The 16,747-nt window shown below is 42.7% G+C and overlaps 5 non-coding genes across 5 annotated transcripts; 3 read left to right on the forward strand and 2 right to left on the reverse strand.

The window, feature by feature from the left end:
* The first annotated feature begins 1,517 nt into the window (after positions 1-1,517).
* trnag-gcc (transfer RNA glycine (anticodon GCC)) lies at positions 1,518-1,588 on the forward strand. Its single transcript has one exon. It is a non-coding gene; the product is annotated as a tRNA-Gly (tRNA).
* Positions 1,589-4,355: 2,767 nt separating this feature from the next.
* trnak-uuu (transfer RNA lysine (anticodon UUU)) lies at positions 4,356-4,440 on the reverse strand. The gene is given in 2 exon segments: positions 4,356-4,391; positions 4,404-4,440. It is a non-coding gene; the product is annotated as a tRNA-Lys (tRNA).
* Positions 4,441-14,066: 9,626 nt separating this feature from the next.
* trnai-aau (transfer RNA isoleucine (anticodon AAU)) lies at positions 14,067-14,140 on the forward strand. Its single transcript has one exon. It is a non-coding gene; the product is annotated as a tRNA-Ile (tRNA).
* Positions 14,141-14,666: 526 nt separating this feature from the next.
* On the reverse strand, positions 14,667-14,756 carry trnap-agg (transfer RNA proline (anticodon AGG)). The gene is given in 2 exon segments: positions 14,667-14,702; positions 14,721-14,756. It is a non-coding gene; the product is annotated as a tRNA-Pro (tRNA).
* Positions 14,757-16,576: 1,820 nt separating this feature from the next.
* Positions 16,577-16,650, forward strand: trnai-aau (transfer RNA isoleucine (anticodon AAU)). The gene has a single exon. It is a non-coding gene; the product is annotated as a tRNA-Ile (tRNA).
* The last annotated feature ends 97 nt before the right edge of the window (positions 16,651-16,747 follow it).

Genomic DNA, 16,747 nt, shown 5'->3' on the forward strand with positions numbered 1-16,747 from the left:
GTTTTATGGAAGCGTGAGCTGGTGGTCAAAGGTGCGTGGATCCAATGTCTGGGGTGTTTCTGGGTTCAAATTTCACCACTGATAGCATTTTTGGCAATGTTCATTTTGACCTGTTCACAGAAAACTCGATTGTAATGCGATGGAGCAGAGGATGTGAAAGAAGCTGAAAGTGAAAGTTCAGATATTAGTTTCATCACGGGGACAGGACACGTTTCCACAGGTAAGAACATTTTATGTTCAGATTCTTTCCAGCAGAGTGGGACAGGTGATCAGAGTGACCGGGCTCTAGTGGTGCAATCGGTCAGTGCGCGGTCTTTTTATGCCGCAGATTCTGGGGAAATGCCGGGGTTTTTAATTCGAGTCTCACCGAGATCAAACAATCCTTTTCCTTATGAACATTTCGACCGGAGTTGAAGGTACAATTGTTGTGTTCCAAAATGCATCTACTTATTTGAATTGCCATGTGGTTCCTCCGGCCTACGCTGTTACAATAGCAGATGAGATGTTCAGTATTACTTGTTTCGAGGAGGGAGGCTGCGGTTTTGGAGACGAAAACTATGATTTTCATCCATTTACAAATCGTGGGATTTAACTGGAGCTTTAAACCAGCGCCTCCGACCGCTCAGCCAGGATACTTTCCATCCTACACTTCAGGAACTAGTTTTACAGGAATAAAATTACTGCAAGCAAGAATTCCACCCCTCAAGCACCAATGCTCGCAAGTAAATTTCTCCGTATCGTGATAACATACACTCTACCATAGGTATACTTTAATCAAATTAGTGTTTTGTTTCACTCTGAGTGCGAAGAGACATTAATGTGTCGACATTGGTTGCATCAGCTGGATTGCCCCTTTACTTTTCCTACCGTCTCATTATTTTATTTCTTTACCCTTCTCTGCTAGTGTTGCAGGTTAGATCAGCCTTCCCCGTTCAAGGAAGCCTGAGAAGTCCATTGGGGACAGCACAGAGAGAGAAAAGCTTAAAGACAGGGAGAGATAGAGCGGGCCCAGGGGCTGAGTGGCTGGGTCCTGCTCCTACTTCTTGTGTTCTTTAGATTTGAAGTTCGGATCAGATCAGCCATGATCTGATTGAATTGCGGAGCAGGCTCGAGGGGCCGATTGGCCTACTCCTGCTCTTATTTCTTATGTTCTTATGTGATGAATGCAAAGAAAATAAAGTTTATAAATGTCAGGTGCAGCAAACTAGCAGAATTTAAGTTACAGATTCCTTCTCGGGTCTTGAAATCTTGCAAGAGAAGTTTTAACATCCAATTGAAAGCACCGGCCACGCTGTTGTATCTCTCCTGCTGAAAGAGAGGTAAATACGGTTAATTAACTGTTTGAGCATTGACGAGATCTGTAAATGGTCGCGCTACCAGCAGAATTCAAACCGAGGAAGGAAAACCCCCTTGGAATTTTGAGCCCAACTCTTTCACCACTCAGTCATCGCAGCTGAAAACGGCATGTTCGTTCAGATAGAATTCCAAATGGACACATGCAGGAACGATTGGTACAAGCATTGGTGGTTCAGGGGTAGAATTCTCGCCTGCCACGCGGGAGACCCGGGTTCGATTCCCGGCCAATGCATCGGCATTTTGCACCAAAAAGTACCACCGGAACAGGGTCAATTGGCCACTGTTCAAAGGTCTGTTTAATGCCAAAATTAATGAAGCAGAACTAAGTGACCACATTTTCCCGGTACTGGGGTTGTTCTCCTTGGAGCAGTGACAGTTCAGAGGAGATTTGAGAGAAGTTTTCAAAGCCATGAAGGGTTCAGATGAAATCAATCAAGAGAAGCTGTTCTAATTGGCGGAAGGGTCGGGAACCAGAGGACACAGATTTGAGGTGTTTGGCAAAAGAACCAAAGGCGACATGAGGAAAAACTTTTTTATTCAGCGAACAGTTATGATCTGGAATGCGCTGCCTGAAAGGGTGTTGGAAGCAGATTCAATCGTTGCTTTCAAAAAGGAGTTTGATAAATACTTGAAGGGGAAAATGCAGGGCCACGGGGAATGGGACTAACCGGATTGGTCTTACAAAAGGCAGGTACGGGATTGATGGGTCGGATGGTCCAGATGTCCAGATGGTCCATTCTATGATTCTATGATAATTATTAATCTTAGAGTAAATGATCCTCTGACGAACAATGATCATAATATGATAGAATTTCATATTGAGTTGAGAGTGCTGTCGTTAGTTCCGAAACTAGGCTCTTAAATTTAAACAAAGCCAATTAAGTAGTTATCAGTGGCAAGTTCGCTAAGGTAGTTTGGGAAATTAAATTAAAAATATGTTTGGAGATAAGCAATGGCGAACATTTAAAGACATAATTCATAATTCTCAACGAAAATACATTCCCTTGAGGATTAAAAACTTCACTAGAAAAGTGGTACAACCTTGGTTAACTGGAGAAATTAAGGGTAGTATTACGTTAAAAGAAGAGGCTTACAATGTTGCCATAAAGAGTAGTAGACTGAGGATTTGAAGAGTTTTAGAAATGATCAAAGGATGACCAAGAAACTGATAAAAAGGGAGAAAATAGGATGAGGGTAAACCAGAAAGGAATATAAAAATGGATTGTAAGAATTTCTACAAGTGTGTATAAAGGAAGAGATTAGCGAAAGTAAACATTGGTCCCTTGGAGGCAGAGACAGGAGAAATTATATTCGGGAATAAGGAAATGGCAGAGACGTTAGACAACTACTTTTATCTTTCTTCACAGTAGAATACATAAAAAACATTACAGAAATAGTGGGGAATCAAGGGGCTGAAGAGAATGAGGAACTTAAAGTAATTAAGGTTAGTAAAGAAAAAGTACTGGTGAAATTAATGGGACTAAAAGCCAACAAATCCCCTGGACCAGATGACCTACATCCTAGGGTTTTAAAAGAGGTGGCTGTAGATAGAGTGGATGCATTGGTTTCGATGTTCCAGAATTCCCAACATTCTAGAACAGTAGTAGGTAAAATGCTAGGATATATTACTAGGGGCGTGGTTACAGGACAATTTGAAAACCATAATATGATTAGTCACATGCAATACGGATTTATGAAAGGCAATTAGTGTTTAACAAATCTATTAGAGCTTTTGAGGCTGTAACTAGCAGGATAGATAAAGAAGAACCAGTGGATGTAGTATATTTGGATTTTCAAAAGGTATTCGATACGGTTCCACATAAGAGGTTGGTACACAAGATTAGTGCTCATGGGATCATGGGTGATACATTAACATGTATTGAGGATTGGTCGACGGACAGAAAACAGAAAGTAGGAATAAACAGGTCATTTTCGGGTTGGCAGGCTGCAACTCATGTGGTGCCGTGAGCATCAGTGCTTGGGCCTGAGCTATTTACAATCGAAATTAATGACTTAGATGAGGCGACCGAGCGTAATATATCCAAGTTTGCTGACGATACAATGTTGGTTGGGAAGTAAGCTGTGAGGAGGACGCAAAGAGAATGCAAAGTGATATGGACAGGTTGGGTGTATGGGCGAGAAGGTGGCAAATTAAGTATAAAGTGGGGAAATCTGAGGTTATTTACTTTGCGAGGAATATAAAAGCAGAATAACTTTTAAAAGGTGAGAGACTGAGCAATGTTGGTATTCAGGGTGATTTGGCTGTCCTTGTACACGGACCACAGAATGTTAACATGCAGGTGCAGCCAGCAATTAGGAAAGCAAATGATATGTTGGCCTTTATTGAAAAGGGTTTGGAGTACAAGGATAAGAAAGTCTTGCTGCAATTATATAGGGCTTTGGTGAGACCACACCTGGAGTACTGTGTACAGTTTTGATCTCCTTACCTGTGGAACGATATACTTGCCTGAGAGTGAGGGCAACAAATGTTCACTGGATTGATTCCTGGGATGAGATGTTTGCCCTCTGAGGAGAGGTTGAGTAGAATGGCCCTATATTCACTGGAGTTTAGAATAATGAGATGATCTCATTGATATGTATAAAATCCTTAAAGGGTGTGACAGCTTGATGCTGGGAGGCTGCTTTCCCTAGCTGGAGAGTCTACAAGTAACGGTCATAATCTCAAGATGAGGGGCCAGCGATTTAGTACAGAGATGACAAATAAATTCTTCACTGAGAGGGTTGTGAATCATTGGAATTCTCTTCCCCAGAAGACTGTGGATGCTGAATCGTTGAGTATGTTCAAAGCTGAGATCGATAGATTTTTGGACACTAAAGGAATCAAGGGATATGGGGATAGGTCGTGAAAGTGGAAGTGAGGTGGAAGATCATCCATGATCTTATGAAATGGCGAAGGAGGGTCGAGGGACGCTGTCGCCTGCTCCTGCTTCTTTTGGTCCGCTGGAAAGGCAGAACTTGCCAGCTGCTTTAAAACTTTTCGCCTGAACAGGGACTTGAACCCTGGACCCTCAGATCACGACCTGTTTTAAAAGTCTGATGCTCTACCGACTGAGCTACCCAGGCTCGTTGTTTGACTGGCTTCCATCATACAGATTCATGGTAGGACTGTGAATTATCCCTTGTCGCTGTTGAATGAGGGTGAGGGTCCGTTTTCTCAAATTCTCAGCAACGCGTTGAGGAGAATCCTTGTTTCTGTTGAACATGATGTAAGAAACATGGACAGCGAACTCGTGAGATTACAATTCTTCTTGTTTGTATCAAATATCTTGCATTCTTTAGCAGCAATTAAAAAAAAACATTTTACCCAATGGCTCAAAAGCTAAACTTGTTCCACACGGGAGCTGGAAAAGGCCTCTCGACCTTTCAGCCGATCAACAATTGAAAGCGGAATAATTTCACCCGTTACACCGTGACACCAGGCAGTAGATTTGCCTCCCGAATTTTCTCTACACGACACTTCAAACCGATGAATACCTGATTCACGGAAAGAAGAATTGTGTTTTTGGTTCTTTAGATTTAAAGATCTCGTGCCGGCCCCTTCACCATTTCAGCTGTGGCCAATCGCCCCCTCTCTCTCCCATATACAAGTAAACTGGCACCTGCTATTGCAACACGATAGGCCAGAGGACCCTTAGTGCCCACATGGGGACACGAATAAATCGATGCGTTATGGAAGATACCGGTTGTACCTTGAACTCTGGTCAAAATGTTCAGAAGCAAAAGACTCAATTACTTCAGGTGAGGCTGAAACTCACAACCTCGGCATTTCTCGAGTGGAAATAACGCGCGCTGGCCGATTGCACCACTGGAGCCGCGCACGGTCTGTGTCACCAGTGCTCCCATCAAACAGCTTCGTGATCTTTCCCACACAGAAGCCTCCAACCAAGAGGAGCTTCGTTAAACATCAGCAGTGACCTTGAAAAGCCGTGGAATCTGAAACAAAACCCCAGAAGGTAAGAACTTTTAATTATATTATTATTGTTAAATGAAAGACAATTATTTTCATGATACTTTGAGGATTTGTCTAAAGTGGGAGCTGAAACTAAGAAACTCTCTCTGGGCTACCGTTGTTGAAGAGATGGGCCTTATTTCATTTGAAAACCGAGGTTCGGAACTTTCTCATGGAGAAGTGTGACAGAAGATTGTGGTTAGTGACCGTTGCCGGGGAGATCGAGAGGAGAGGGAGAAAAGTCAAAGTCACAGTTGTGACAGCTCAAGTGTTCTGCTTATCTGTAATATTTAAAAAGTAATGTACAGCACAGGGCAAACTGATTTGCTATCGGTTGTGAAAAATACAACAGTCTGAACCCCCAAAAGAATGTGATGTGTCGCTGATAGATATTAATGAGAGGAGGTGGGCACCAGTGCCATTCCGTGGCTTACTTGGTTAAAACACCTGATTAATAAATAAGCGACCCTGGGTTCAATTTGCATTGGAGCTTTTGTATAATTTATGATGTTTGGTGAATTTGAGTAGAAAAATATGTCGTGCGGTGTTTGTATTTTGTTTAGGAGCCAACACGGAACTGATCAGAATGTCTCTTCAAAAATGTCCTTTCATTCTACAGACAGACCTCTCATAGAATGTAACCGTGACACGTTAATTTAAGGACACGTTCTTGTTTCTGGGCTCGTTGAGGTCGGGGTACAATTCTCGATTCGAGGTTTATACCCCGGAGAAGCTCTAACTTAGGCCTAGACTTTTGATCTTGAGACGCGGTTCAAATTTTTGCAAAGAGCCAACAGGAGTCCCCAAGTCACTCCACCTGAATCTAAGTGGTTTCGGAAGAAGTTCAGTTCCAGCAATCAGGACTTTAAAGGCAACTCAATGACCGACAATTTCATTGAAGGAGCTTTCTTTGGAATTGTCTTCGACCTTGAAACCGCTCTGGGCTTTCATCTCACTGAAGCAGAGTGTGGCCGCTTTGTATCAGTGAGCATGTCGGTGACGAGGATAGCTTTTTAAGATCTCGCCAATCACAGGGAAAAGAAACCGAGAATTGAAGGGATTGTTGCTCTATGCAGATCTGGAAAATGCACAGTGCGGTCGATCAGGAGTTCCAAATCCACCCTCCAGCCACTCGAGCATTTTTCTAGCACATTTCTCTTAACTTCATAGTTGCTGGTTTAAGAGTGAAGGCCGGTTCGTTGGATTTTCAATCCTGCAAGATTCAACCATTCATTTTGGAAAAGTAAACTGACAGCACATAACTGTAGTCACAAGATGTAGCTCCGTGAGTTGCTGGTTTAGCAGGTAATGTATTCACCTGTTTCAACGGTGTTATCGGTTAGCGCGATGGTTCGATCCCTTGTTTGATTATGATTTTTATTTTTATTTTTCCTAAGGATTCATCGCCTCAAAGTTCCAGGGTTTCATTGTGTGTTTTATCTGCAAGAAAATGTACCGTGATCATTGCCAGCTGAGCAGGACTGATATTCTACCATTTACCTGCGATCGGAGAGCAGGCACATGAATCATTTTAAGAAATTGAACATTGGCTTCACGGAAATCACAATTCATCTTGACAGACAAGGTCCCGAAAGACGAATTCGCTGTGACATGGAGATTTCTGTAGTTAGCGAGACCAGACTGTTTCTATGTTTAGAGAACAAATGTCACACCATTTATTTTGGAAAAGCAAAACGGTGCGGATTTTATTCATCGCCCGATGCCTTTCGTGTTGTATCAGATGTTTCGCGTTGCGTCACTTTCATCTTAATCGCATAACCGGTTATGGCCTTTCCTGTGATAAATGGCGACAATTGCCTGTTAATGATAAATTTAACAACGGCTGCACCAGATTCCTGGTGTCAGAAGCTCTGAACTTTTATTCCTACTCTTAAGATACAATCTGTAAAATGATGAAATTTCATCACCTGCGAAGCACAAAAACCTTATTAAAGTTTTGACTGTCTCGGCAATCAGGTCAGCATCACATTCAGTCTGAAATAGAAAGTTATCGTTTAATTAATGGTGATTGAAAGTGATTCAACTACGAACAGGGTTTAATTATCTTCATGTAATAAATTTACCAAGGTCATGACTCTTGTTTAAGTCAATTCCTTGACCGGGAATCGAATCACGCGGCGGTGAGAGCGCCGAATCCGAACCAAGATTCTGCCGCGGAGCTCCCCAAATTCCGCACCAGGCACTGTGGAACTGATAACATTTATTTTTTCTTTCACTCTTTCGTGATTCATTCAGCTCTGTGTTTATTCTCAGGCCTCTTATCTCTCCTTTCTTTTCAGCTTCTGACTGCGGATATTCCTCTGGTCAAACATGAATAATATATAATATCAGCTGGATTGGACCTTTACTTTTCCAACCGTCTCAGTCTTTTTTTTCTTTACACTTTTCTGCTGGAGTTGCAGGTTCGAACAGCCTTTGCCGTTCAAGGCTTCCTGAGAAGTTCGTGAGGGGAAAATCACAGTCAAGAGACAGAGACAGGGAGGGAGAGATAGAGAGATGAAAGGATAGAAAAATACAATAAATAACAAGTTCTGCGAACGAGCAGAACTTAAGGTGGATCTTGAGAAAGAGTCCTTCACGTGACTTCAAATCTTGCAACAGACCATTGGGCACCCGATTAAAAGCACTTGCTGCGCTGGACTATCTCTCTGCGAGATGGAAATGCGGTCATTTAGCTCCAGTTCATATTTATTTGAGCTTTAAACAGTAGCACTGCGAGCAAGATTCAAAACTGCGTAGGAAAACACGGTTAGATTTTAAAACTAACGCCTTAACCACTCGACCATTGCAGCTGCAAGTGGATGTTTCTGCACGGCTGTCGATCAGAATGCGTAGGGTTATCGCAGGAGATATTGACGCTGTATGTTCTTTCAGACTGGGTTGCAACTGGACCCATGCAGCCAGTTACAGTGCGGATATTGCTGGTCCACTGGTGTAATTCTCGTCTGGCGCTTGAGCGGCCCGGTTTTGGGTCTGGGCCAATGAAGGAGCATTTCCATTCTGTTCCGATGAAATCGTGTGAATTGGGTTAAATTGATATTCAGCTTCAATCTGCGCACCATCTTGAGACATTCTCTTTTCTCTCTGCGCATTGCATCAACAAAACCTCTGCATTCTATCCTCTGGTGCTCAAACATGCTTCGGAATTAAGTCAATCCTGCTTTCTCCACCGCTGAAAAGATGTGAGAAGGCAATTCGTGAATTTTCACTAAAATGGATAAAACAACAGGGCTCTTCGAGGATTTGAACCCGGGACCTCCCACGCATCAATCAGTGAAACGCCCAAAACAAGAATCAGACCCTTGGAACAGGCATTGCAGCAATACCGTGCAGCCAGTGTAAAATGTCGCTGCCAACCACAGCCGACCAGCTACCCTGTCAGACCGCTTCTGTCCATCCAATCTCACTTTCTATTCCGATGTACAGCAATGTCAAGTTGTACACTCACTATTTCAAGTCAACAATATCAGCATCCCTTTACCATATTCGTTTGAATGTACGAATTGTATTTTCAAATAAGACTTTGCAGAAATTGTTGCTCTAAAGCTGCATTGTTTTCTGTCTCGGCATCCGTAGATTATACACTCGACCACAAGTATACTGTACTCAGATGCTGATGTTTTCCCTGTGAGGGCGAAGAGTCAGAAATGCGCAGACATTAGTTACAAATTCATCAGCTGGGCTGCACCGTTGCTTTTCCTACCGTCTCAGCCTTTCTTTTTTTACCCTTCTCTGCCGGTGTTGCAGATTCGATCAGCTTTGGCTGTTGATGGAAGCCTGAGAAGTCCATCGGAGGAAAAGACAGAGTGTCAAGAGACAGGGAGAGCTTCTAAGAGTTTCTAAAATTGAAGAGAGTAGCAAAAGTAAATGTGAGTCCAATAGAGGCTGAGACAGGAGAAATTATAATGGGGAATATGGAAATGACGGATGCGTTAGACAGATATTTTCTACCTGTCTTCACAGTAGAAGACACCAAAAGCATACCAGAAATATTGGGGAACTAAGGGACTAACGAGAATGAGGAACTTAAAGTCATTAATATCAGTCGAGAAAAACGACTTGAGAAACTAATGGAAGTGAAAGCCGATACACCCCCTGGACCTGATGGCCCACATCCGACGGCTCTAAAAGAAGTGGCTGAAGAGATAATGGATGCATTGGTTATGATCTTCCAAAATTCCCTGGATTCGAGATTGGTCCCAGCGGATTGCAAGGTAGTAAATGTAATCCCGATATTCACGAAAGGAGGGAGAATGAAAACAGGGAACTACAGGCCAGTTAGTCTGACATTCAATAGTAGGGAAAATGCTGGAACCCATTATTAAGGAAGCAGCAACAGGGCACTTAGAACATCATAATATGGTTAGGCAGAGTCAATTTAGTGTTATGAAAGGGAAATCGTATTTGACGAATTTATTCGCGTTTTTTGAGGATGTAACTAGCAGAGCAGATAAAGAGGAACCAGTGGATGCAGTATATTTGGATTAAAAGGCATTCAATAAGGTGCCACATAAAAGGTCGTTATGCAAGATAAGGGCTCATGGGCTGGGGTTAACATATTAGCATAGATGGAGGATTGGTTAACGGACAGAAAACAGAGAGTAGGGATGAACGTGTCATTTTCAGGTTGGAAGGCTGTAACTCGTGGGGTACTGCAAGGATCGGTGCTTGGGCCTCAGCTATTTACAATCTATATTAATGATTGGATGAAGTGACCAGTGTAATGTATCCAAATTTGATGATGATACAGATCTAGATGGGAAAGTAAGCTGTGAGGAGGACACAAAGATTGTAAAGGGATATAGATAGGTTAAGTGATTGGGCAGGAATGTGGCAGGTGAGGTATAATGTGAGGTCATTCACTTTGGCAGCAAGGATTGAAGAACATAATATTTTTTAAATGGTGAGAAACTATTAAATGTTGGTGTACAGAAAGTCTTTGGTGACCTCGTACAAGAAACACAAAAAGTTGCAGGTTCAACAAGCAGTTAGGAAAGCAAATGGTATTATGGCATTTATTGCGAGGGGATTGGGGTACAAGACCACGGCAGTCTTACTACAATTGCACAGGTGTTTTGTGAGACCATACCTTGAGTTCTGAGTACAGTTTTGGTCTCCTTATCTAAGGAAGAATTTACATGCCTTAGAGGCGGTGCAACGAAGGTTCACTGGATTAATTCGTGGGATGAGAGGGCTGTGCTATGAGGAGAGGTTGAGTAGAATGGGCTTATTCTTTCTGGAGTTTAGAAGGATGAGTGGTGATCTCATTGAAACGTATAAGATTCTGAGGGGACTTGACATGGTAGATGCTGTGATATTGTTTCCCCTGACTGGAGAGTCCAGATCTAAGGGTCATAGACGCAGGATAAGGGGTCGGCCATTTAAGACTGAGATGAGAAGGAATTTCTTCACTCAGAAAGTTGTAAATCTATAAAATTCTCTTCGCCACAGGGCTGTGGATGCTGAGTCGTTGAGTATATTCAAGGCTGAGATCGACAGATTTTTGGACTCCACGGGATCAAGGAATGTGGGGATCGGGCAGGGAAATTTAGTTGAGCTCGAAGATCAGACATGATCTTATTCAATAGTGGAGCAGGCTTGAGGGGCCGTATTGCCTACTCCTTCTCCTGGTTCTTGTGTTCTTATGTCAACCCTCGGATGTGGGCCAACAGGTCCAGGGGATTTAACGCCTTTTAATCCCTTAAGTTTCTCAAGTACTTTTTATCTGCTGATATTAATTACTTTAAATTCCGCACTCTCATTAGCCCCTTGGTTCCCCGTTATTTCAGGTATTTTTTGTGTCTTCTACTTTCAAGGCAGATTAAAAAAAAATATTTGTTTAACATCTCTGCTCATTTCCGAATTTCGCATGATAATTTAACCTGCCTCAGCCTCGAAAGAACCAACGTTTACCTTCAAAACTTCAAGATCAAATGGAGTTTTACTTCGCAGGTTTTTGAACGAATATTGAATAAACCATATCCCTGAAACATTGTTACTTGTTACATCCTCGACAGTGCATACAGAAAGAAGTGACAATGTTTAAGGGATGTGGTCTATTCAACAATCGTTCAAAAAACCTGTCAGCCGGTGTAAAAATAAACACAAACTACCCAACACGTGGGTAAGCCCATGAAGCTAAGCTGTATACATGGCTGGTTAGCTCAGTTGGTTGGAGCGTGGTGCTAATAACGTCAAGGTCGCAGGTTCGATCACCGTACGGGCCATAAAGTTCCTATTGCAATGTTTTGGTAACTTTTAAAAGTTTGGCAGACTTCAGGAACAAGCGAATCCACACGAAATGTCAAAAGGTTATTTTTTTGGAGTAACATCCATTAATATGTTTTCTGATCTATGTTTTTGAGGTCCAAAGTGGACGGCCTCACACTTGCATACGTTGAAATTCATTTGCCGCAGTTTTGCCCATTCACTTAATCTGGTAACATCTCTCTGCAATCTCATTCTTCCATCGACACTGCTTATAATTCTGTCTATCTTTGTGTCCTCGGCAAACTTGGATATGTGGTTCCCGATCCCGTCATCTAATATCAATGAGACCGCCTAAATTGGGGTAAATTCACATTCAGCTTCAATCTCCACATCATCTTGAGACATTTTATTTACTCCGTGTGTGTTGCGCCTTGGAAACTTCTGCACTTTGTCCTCTGGAGCTCAAATATAATTCAATTCGAACAACTGCAAAGATGTCAGAATCCAATTGGTGACTTTTCACGAAAAAGCAGTGAGATAACAGGGCCCGTCCGGGATCTCACGCATATTCCATTAGAAAAAAGACCAAAGCGAGAATCATACCGCAAGACCAACGAGCCGCTTGCTAGAAAGCCCTGCAGCGTGTCTAAAATTTCACCATAGTCTTCAGCCGATCGGCTATCCTTTCCAACCGCTTCTGTCCACCCAATCTCGTTTTCTATTCCGAAATACAGCAATATCAAGTTGTACACTACTTATTTCCAGTCACCAATATTAGCCTCTCTTTACTAAATTCGTTTACAATGTACGACTTGTTTTTTCAAATAATACTTTTCAGAATTAGTTAATCTGAAGCTACATTGGCATCTGTCTCGGCATCGTCAGAGTCTACAAGCTACCAAAGTATATTTTACTCACATTGCTGTTTTCTTTCACTGTGAGGGCGAAGAGACAAAAATGTGGAGATATTAGCTTCGAATTTATCAGCTGGGTTGCAACTTTACTTTTCCGACCGTCTCAGTCTTTTTTTCCTTTACCTTTCCCTGCTGGTGTTGCAGGTGAGATCAGCCTTTACCGTTCCAGGAAGCCTGAGAAGTCCATCAGGGGACAACATAGAGACAAGAGACAAGGAGAGATAGAGAGATTCATGTTAATAAAGTCGCTTATAAATGGGTGGTTCTGCAAAGTAGCAGAATTTTAGTTGCAGATTAGGCAAGATTCTTTCTTGTGTATTTGAATTTTGCAAGAGTACATTGGGCACTCAATTAAAAGCGCCGGACACGCTCGAGTATCTCTCATGATCTGAGAGAGATAAATGAAGTGAGTTAGATCCAGTTCATTCATTTGAGCATTGAACGGATCTTTAAACAATAATTCAGCGAGCAGAAATCAAACCTGCGAAGGAAAACTCCATTTGATCTTGAATTTAACGCTTCAACCACTCGGCGATTGCAGCGGCACATGGCAGTACTTGCATGGCTGTAGATGCCACTTTAAACTGCCAGTTGCTTCAAACGATGCCCGATAGACCGGCGTTGTCTTGTATCTTTCCCAGGAGCTTCATTTGATTCGGTGGGTCAAGTTTGTGAAATTGAATGATTTTCACCGGCAGCTTGTGGTAGTATATTACCTCATTTTCATTACCGGTAATGAACCACTGCAGCCACTGCAGAATTCGGTGCCACCCACAGCCGATCGGCCATCCTTTGAGACCTCTTCTATCCATCCAATCACGTTTTCTATTCCGATGTAGAGAAATGTCGAGTTGCACACTAACTATTTCCTCCGTTCTCTTTCGCAAACATATCACTGAACAAAACTTCACAAGTCACTCAGGAAAAATAATTCAGTTCAAAATCATTAGCTTCCGAAGGACCTGCGAGGACAGACTGACCAAACCTGCGTTCAGTCGTGCAGCTTGTGGGTGTGTTGTGATCCGAAGGGACAGAGACAGGCCTGCGACACAGAGCGAAGGCAGGAACTCAGAAATGTGGCCATAAATGGGCAGACAGTCAGTCACAGTCATTGATTCTGACATACGGCCCGGTCGTTGTTCAGTCAGTCGGGGAGCGAGGCCTGCAGCGAGTAAACAAAAAGCCGGGCCTGAGAATAAGGCAGAGACCCAATCAGACGGATAAACAGACAGACAGATCGACAGACAGACATCTGACTCCACGTCAAAACGCAGCGTGATCGAATCACGTTGCGGTGATATCATTTTCTCAGCAGCTCAGTGTCCTGCCCACAGGTTTTATCGCGGGGCAGTGTTTTATGGATGGGCTGTTCATTGTTAGTAAAATAATATTGATCGGAATTTAATTTGTTACATTAAAGTGCTCTTTGTTTGTTAATTTTGATCTACATCCTCGACAGTATATACAGAAACAAGTAACAATGTTTAAGGGATGTGGTTTATTCAATATTCGTTGCAAAACCCTGTCAGCTGGTGTAAAAATAAACACAAACTACCCAACACGCGGGTAAGCCCATAAAGCTAAACTGCATATATGGTCGGTTAGCTCAGTTGGTTAGAGCGTGGTGCTAATAACGCCAAGGTCGCGGGTTCGATTACCGTATTGGCCTTAAGGTTCCTATTGCAATATTGAGGTAACTTTTAAAAGTTTGGCAGACTTTGGATCCAAGCGAATCCACACAAAATGTCATGAGGTCAATTTTTTGGAGTAACATCCATTAATATGTTTTCTGATCTATCTTTTTGAGGTCCAAAGTGGACGGCCTCAAACTTGCTGACGTTAAAATCCATTTGCCGCAGTTTTGCCCATTCACTTAATCGAGTAATATCTCTCTGTCATCTCATTCTTCCATCCACACTGCTTCTAATTCTGTGCATCTTTGTGTCATCGGCAAACTTGGACATGTGGTTCTCGATCCCGTCATCAAATATCAATGAGACCGCCTCAATTGGGGGAAATTCACATTCAGCTTCAATCTCCACATCATCTTGAGACATTTTATTTACTCCGTGTGTGTTGCGTCTTGGAAACTTGTGCACTTTGTCCTCTGGAGCTCAAATTTTATTCAATTCGTTCAACTGCAAAGATGTCAGAATCCAAGTGGTGACTTTTCACTAAAAACCAGTGAGATAACAGGGCTCGTCCGGGATTTGAACCCGGGACCTCTCGCATATTCTATTAGAAAAATACCCTAAGCGAGAATCATACCCCTAGACCAACGAGCCGCTTGCTAGAAAGCCCTGCAGCCGGTCTAAAATTTCACCATAGTCTTCAGCCGATCGGCTATCCTTTCCAACCGCTTCTGTCCACCCAATCTCGTTTTCTATTCCAAAATACAGCAATATCAAGTTGTACACTACCTATTTCCAGTCACCAATATTAGCCTCTCTTTACTAAATTCGTTTACAATGTACGACTTGTTTTTTCAAATAATACTTTTCAGAATTAGTTGATCTGAAGCGACATTGGCATCTGTCTCGGCATCGTCAGAGTGCACAAGCTACCATAAGTATATTTTACTCACATTGCTGTTTTCTTTCACTGTGAGGGCGAAGAGACAAAAATGTGGAGACATTAGCTGCGAATTGATCAGCTGGGTTGCACCTTTACTTTTCCGACCGTCTCAGTCTTTTTTTCCTTTTCCTTTCCCTGCTGGTGTTGCAGGTGAGATCAGCCTTTACCGTTCCAGGAAGCCTGAGAAGTCCATCAGGGGACAACATAGAGACAAGGAGAGATAGAGAGATTCATGTAAATAAAGTCGCTTATAAATGGGTGGTTCTGCAAAGTAGCAGAATTTTAGTTGCAGATTGGGCAAGATTCTTTCTTGTGTATTTGAATTTTGCAAGAGTACATTGGGCACCCAATTAAAAGCGCCGGCCACGCTCGAGTATCTCTCATGCTCTGAGAGAGATAAATGAAGTGAGTTAGATCCAGTTCATTTATTTGAGCATTGAACGGATCTTTAAACAATAATTCAGCGAGCAGAAATCAAACCTGCGAAGGAAAACTCCATTTGATCTTGAATTTAACGCTTCAACCACTCGGCGATCGCAGCGGCACATGGCAGTACTTGCATGGCTGTAGATGCTACTTTAAACTGCCAGTTGCTTCAAACGATGCCCGATAGACCGGCGTTGTCTTGTAGCTTTCCCAGCAGCTTCATTTGATTCGGTGGGTCAAGTTTGGGAAATTGAATGATTTTCACCGGCAGCTTGTGGTAGTATATTACCTCATTTTCATTAACGGTAATGAACCACTGCAGCCACTGCAGAATTCAGTGCCACCCACAGCCGATCGGCCATCCTTTCAGACCTCTTCTATCCATCCAATCACGTTTTCTATTCCGATGTAGAGAAATGTCGAGTTGCACACTAACTATTTCCTCCGTTCTCTTTCGCAAACATATCACTGAACCAAACTTCACAAGTCACTCAGGAAAAATAATTCAGTTCAAAATCATTAGCTTCCGAAGGACCTGCGAGGACAGACTGACCAAACCTGCGTTCAGTCGTGAAGCTTGTGGGTGTGTTGTGATCCTAAGGGACAGAGACAGGCCTGCGACACAGAGCGAAGGCAGGAACTCAGAAATGTGGCCATAAATGGGCAGACAGTCAGTCACAGTCATTGATTCTGACACACGGCCCGGTAGTTGTTCAGTCAGTCGGGGAGCGAGGCCTGCAGCCAGCAAACAAAAAGCCTGGCCTGAGAATACGACCGAGACCCAATCAGACGGATAAACAGACAGACAGACAGACAGACAGGCAGCTCAGGGTCCTGCACACAGGTTTCATAGCGGGGCAGTGTTTTATGGATGGGCTGTTGATTGTTAGTAAAATAATATTGATCGGAATTTAATTTGTTACATTAAAGTGCTCTTTGTTTGTTAATTTTGATCTACATCCTCGACAGTATATACAGAAACAAGTAACAATGTTTAAGGGATGTGGTTTATTCAATTTTCGTTGTAAAACCCTGTCAGCTGGTGTAAAAATAAACACAAACTACCCAACACGCGGGTAAGCCCATAAAGCTAAGATGTCTACATGGCCGGTTAGCTCAGTTGGTTTGAGCGTGGTGCTAATAACGCCAAGGTCGCGGGTTCGATCCCCGTACGGGCCATAAGGTTCCTATTGCAATATTTTGGTAACTTTTAAAAGTTTGGCAGACTTGAGAAACAAGCGAATCCACACAAAATGTCATGAGGTCAATTTTTTGG

Source organism: Heptranchias perlo, chromosome 20 (assembly GCF_035084215.1).
Source record: "Heptranchias perlo isolate sHepPer1 chromosome 20, sHepPer1.hap1, whole genome shotgun sequence".
Classification (NCBI taxonomy): Eukaryota; Metazoa; Chordata; class Chondrichthyes; order Hexanchiformes; family Hexanchidae; genus Heptranchias; species Heptranchias perlo.